This window comes from Pantherophis guttatus, chromosome 4, assembly GCF_059756535.1.
Source record: "Pantherophis guttatus breed Tessera chromosome 4, ASM5975653v1, whole genome shotgun sequence".
In the NCBI taxonomy this organism is placed as follows: domain Eukaryota; kingdom Metazoa; phylum Chordata; class Lepidosauria; order Squamata; family Colubridae; genus Pantherophis; species Pantherophis guttatus.
This window is the reverse complement of record NC_142066.1, coordinates 33,416,248-33,422,247: the sequence shown is the minus strand read 5'-3', so window position 1 is coordinate 33,422,247 and position 6,000 is coordinate 33,416,248.

The following is a 6,000-nucleotide window of genomic DNA, read 5'->3' as shown; positions in this document are numbered from 1 at the left end:
AAAGGGATTTGGGTTAGCAGATCTCCAGGGGAAATATGGTAAATTGAAGATAAACAGTGACCACAGCAAAGACCAAGAGATGTGTGATTATTCAGTTCCTTGGAATCTTTTCAGATAAAGAGAGAGAGGTTGATTGCCCACATGTGTTACAGATAGCTGTTCCTCATAAGTACACCACAGGATCTGGCTGCTTAGGAATCTCAACACCCACAAAGACACCTATGCATAGCCACAAGTCCTGCCAGCACTGAGCCCTCCCCTCATTAAATTTGACCAATTACAGTTTAATTAAGGGCAGCTTTGAGTGCTGAATTTAAATTAGAAGTGTGTTATGCAATCTGCTAAGCTAAATTAAAATAGATGAGTACGGTATGCACCATTTGTACATATTTTCTTTTGTACATATCAGCTGACTCTAAACTGGTTTAACAGACTCCTTAAGATTGAGTCACTGACAATACCTGCCAAGGCATTCATCCCTGTGTCTTCTGATTGGATAAATTCCATACTACTGAGTCTTCCCTCTTTATTTTTCCAGAAAAGCTCTTCCTGGGTATATGTTTTCCTGGTTGTATAGGTTTGTGTGTATACTGCTTGAAATTACAGCAGTGTAAAAATATAGTTCTGCAACCAATCCTCACATTTAAGCATCCTACAGTCATATGAATGCCAGTTAGGCACTTTGCAACTAGCTTGCTACAAGCAGAATTAATGGAGAAGCCAGCAGTAAAATTCTCAGTCACAAACATGTTATTTTTCCCCCTTTAGCATCTGTATCACTTTGCTTAACAATAGAAGGGGAAGTAAGATTATATGTCTGCTGTAGTCACATGATTTTCCACTTGGTGACAAAGTTTCCTATCCCAACTGAATCGCTAAATGGGGATTACATCAGTGGTGGGTTCCTCCCGGTTCAGCCCGGTTCTCCCGAGCCGGTAGCGGTGATGATATGATGTCACCGAACCGGTTCTGCCCCCCCTGCCCACCCACCCATCCCTCGCGCCCACCCACCCCCCCGCGTTATTCTTACCTTTTATTTGGCCCGATCCCCAAATCTATTGCTGCCTCTTGAGTCCCAGCTGAGGGGGAAAAAACTGTTTAAACTCTTGCCGCGGGGCTTCAAAGGGCCATCCTACAGCTGATCAGTGGTAAAAGAAAACAAATGAGTAGACCGGTGCTTGCAAAAATACATGAGTAGACCAGTGCCTGCAAAAATACATGAGTAGACCAGTGCCTGCAACAATACATGAGTAGACCAGTGCCTGCAACAATACATGAGTAGATCAGTGCCTGCAAAAATACATGAGTAGACCAGTGCCTGCAAAAATACATGAGTAGACCAAAGCATCTTTATAAATTTCTTTAATGTCAATACCAACAATAGATCTTTTAATAAAATTTCTCTTTGAAGATAGAATATAATATACATTTGAGCCACATATTTTATTATTTATTTATTTTATTTTTAAAATTTGTATGCCACCCATCTCCCCGATAAGGCAATTCTGGACAGCTTACAAATGTTAAAATGCTAAAGTAATATAATTAAAAATTTAAGATTATGCAAATTATTTTTTAAAAAACTATGCAAAAACCAGGAACCAAGGGACAGATGGTACAGAGATAGATCTTATCCTGTCAACTATCTCCAATGGTGAAAGTTTCCTCACAGGCCCAAGCCAACCAGCAAAACCAAAGTCCAAAAGAATAATATAAAATTCCAGCCACTTTCTTGGCTCCAAAGCCTGATCTCCAGAGCCAAAACCTGGTTAGATATGGAGGGGGATATTGGAAATGTGCCCTTCTGGATTTTGAATGTGGGAATAGCCTCAACTCCAATGCCAATATGGGGATATATATATATCTTGCTGGACTGGACTGACTCTGGAAATTGGGATGGAGGAAAATGATTTGCAGTTGTTATTCTTTCTCTGTGGGCAGTACCAGCTTGTGTTATAGGGAAGAAAAGTACATGCCTAGATCCATTGTGAGGAATGCCTCAGGTCTCTCTAGTCAGACTGGCCTATATCATCTATACTGAGTGATATAATGAGCTTTAGCTTCATCAGTCTGTTGAAGATATCAAACTGAGTCCTGCCCTTTGGAACATCTTGCCCCTGTGGGTGAAATCTGCTCTTACCCTCCTGACCTTCTGTAAGGGCCTGAAGACCTGGCTTGAGACCCCAATGGGGAAGTATCACACTGGAGGAAGTTGGTGGACCAATAGCAGATCCTACCTACTATTATGTACATATATTTATTTTATTTTATTTATTTAATTTGTATACCGCCCTTCTCCAACAGGACTCAGAGCGGTGAACAGCCATGGTAAAACATAACATATAAAATTTAAAAGCAATTTAAAAACATTAAATAATTTGGCTATCCAATTAAAACAACCCGGGTTAAAACCAATTACAAATTAAAATTGAAGGGATGGGATCAAGCCAGCCCGGCTAGGTGAAAAAGATGTGTTTTCAGGGCCCGACAAAAAGTCCGGAGGTCTGGTATCGTGTGTATCTCTGGGGGCAGGTCGTTCCAGAGGGCAGGTGCCGCCACAGAGAAGACTCTCCCCCTGGGGGTCGCCAGCCGACATTGTCTAGCCGACGGCACCCTGAGGAGTCCCTCTCTGTGGGAGCGTACTGGCCGGTGGGAGGCTATTGGCGGCAGAAGGCGGTCTCATAAATACCCCGGCCCTAAGCCATGGAGTGCTTTAAAGGTGGTCACCAACACCTTGAAGCGCACCCTGAAGACCACAAGAAGCCAGTGCAGCTCGCGCAGGAGAGGTATCACATGGGAGCGCCCCGTCGCTCCCATAATCCCCCGCGCGGCTGCATTCTGGACCAACTGGAGCCTCCGGGTGCACCCCCAGGGGAGCCCCATTGCAGTAGTCCAGACGGGAAGTAATGAGTGCTTGAGTGACCATGTGTAGGGAGTCCCGATCTAGATATGTGTATCAGTGGTGGGTTTCACTTACCTTTGCTACTGGTTTGCTCGCTTGCACGTGCACCATTTCTATGCATGCTCAGAAGCTTCTGCGCATGCGCAGAATGTTTTTGATAACATCCAGGCGGGTGGGTGGGGCCTCCCGCCACTGCTGCTACCGGTTTGCCTGAAACAGGGTGAACCAATAGCAACCCACCACTAATATGTATATATGTGTATACACATACATACATTCACACACACACACACACACACACACACACACACACACACACACACACACAGAGGGTGTTTGTGTGTGTGGATACATACATACACAGACACCATTTTGTTTTATTTTTTTAACCTTGTAAGCTACCCAGAGTTAAATAAATGAAACACTAAGCAAATGATGCTGCTTAGGTACTTGATCAATGCCTGGAGGCTATAAGAACCTGAATTGGGGGGGGGGGACTAGCTGCAACTCACCCCTAGCAAAATAGAGTATTTTGTGCTTTTATGTCATCCTTGAGGTCAGAAAATGTGATATTTCTGAATGTGGAAAAAATAAGACAGAACTAATCTGTGGTTCTTAGTGCACTCATATCCTAATGTCAACAGATATCTGAACAGGCAAATGAAACATAGTCCACTAGAAAGAAGGACTAATGGGTGGGGGTGGGGTGAGAAGGAACTCTGTTTAAATTTCAGTGACAAAAATTTGAGTGAAAAGCTGTAAAAACATGTACTTGGGCCTCCCTGTATATGAAACTTTTATCAGCATTAGAAAGACTGATTTTTTTCTGCAGTATTCTTCTGTCATTCTGTCCACTCTGATGCACTGCAATGATGCGTATGAATCTCCTCAGTACCCATAGAATTCTGATTCTTCCTGAGGTTTACAAAGTCCATTCTGATATATTTATAGATGGAAATTAGGGTTGCCGGGTGTCCACTATTTGAACGGACAGTCCACTTTTTTCACATAATGTTCACTATTTTTTTTCACAAAATAGTAGACATTTTTTTTTATTCAAAAGCTTTATGATGAAATGGTACATAATCTAAAGCTGTACAGTCTAAGAGAATAAGGATTGTCTTTTTTTTTCATTAAGTTAGAATGAGACAAAGATCGAATATCCATTGAACTCGATTCTCTGAAAAAATTAATGATGATATTAAAATAAAAATATATTATAAAATTATGTACAGTTCACATTTTTAAAATGTATTGTAGCTTGTGTCGACTGACCTAAAATGGTGTGTTAAAATGTTTGTAAGAAAATATATAATTTAATTGTAAACATTTTTTTTTATTTTTTTACTACTTAACACCCCCACCCCCCCGTCTTGTCCGCTATTTTTTGGAAGCAGACCTGGCAACCCTAGATGCTTTATATGCAGTAACCTGTCCTCAACTGTACTAGCTGAAAACGTGATTGTCAATAGACTAAAAAAGACTAGTTTTTAGTGAATGTCCTTGGCAAATCCTTGTTCGCTTGCCATAATTGCAGGTCAGTGAATGAAATTTAAAGTAATTGTTTTTTTTAATGGCTAAAAATCAATTTAAGGCAAATCTTCAGTTTAAAGGGGCCTATCAGAATACTCAAAATGTCCACTTTCTTTGGGTCTGTCTGCATCTCCACAACTATTTGGAGCTCACTTTTGAAAAAAATTAAGCAAACATTTGGACTGAATAGTTTAGAAATCTGTACCTTTTACTCATTTTTAAGCAAGCATTATTCATATTTATACTATAATACATAATTGGTGGTCCATTATTTATGTAAAGTTTAGGTATAGTCATGCTAACTTCTTTGATATTCCAAGGCTGACTCATATTATCAGCAAGCCAGCTTCAAATACCACATAAAAAAACCTCATAAATGCCTTACCCACAAATCAAAACCCTGATGTTCTAACAGGTGGGGCTAAACATATAAACATGTGAATGTTTTTAAAATGTTATCTAATTTTAGGTTCTATTTAATTGGGCCAAACTATGTTATAATAATAATTTTAATTAGCAATTTTATGATGTTTGTGTATCTATATTTTTCTTGACTGTACACTGCCTTGAGTCCTACGGGAGAGAGGAGGTATAGAAATATAATAATAAATAAATAAATAAATCGTGGCATCATTTTGTCCACAATCACCATCGAACAATAAGTCAACTCTGAAAACCTGATTTCTTCAGATCTTCCCTAGACAACTGAACTCAGACTTAATAGTTATCTTCTGGTTTGTGCACTTAAATTACTATTATTAATTCTGCTGTTTCTTAAAATCCCACTGGATTTCAGCACCTATTAAAAAGAATAATAAAAAGACAAATGTAGGATATTCCTACTCTCTTTCTCTTACATTATTAATACCATTTAGAGCTGAAAAAAATATTGGCAGGGTTGTAGATGGTTAAGGATTCCCAAGTCTGATCTAGGATATAACAGGAATAAGATTTAGTCAGGATGTGTTAATTTCAAAAACACTAATGGTTTTATTCTAGGAATAAAAAGGGTTCTTTGAGATTTGGAAATGTAATAAGGGCGTTCTTTGATATTTGCCCTTGTAATGGGGAGGGAAATTTTATTGGTCTTAATGCTAGTGCTAAGTCCCCATGTTGTGTGTGTGATTCATAGATGCAGCATCCTTCATCCATATCTTCCATATCACAAGTACCATCATCGAGGAGACATAATGGTTGGTGGAATTTCATCTCAAGTTGGTCCAGTCTTTGAAACAGTCACCTTTGAAGTTTATCCCCCACCAGTATTGCCTGGGCAGTTCGTGTAAGGAATGTAATAATTGTTTGTTCATATTTTCCTGTCTTTTTGATTGCTAAAATAATTAATGATGATATTTCCATCAGAAAATAATAGCTGATTGACTAGGTGAAATTAAGGGGATGCTAAGAAATTTTATCACACAGGCAACATATAATATGGAAAAAAATGAAATAGATAAAGCAAACTTCTTACAACTGAGTATCTACAGGTGGACTTCTAGTGATTTCTTCACAGCCTGGGCAATACTGTGGGACAGGAAATGCTAATTTAGAGCACTTTTGCATTT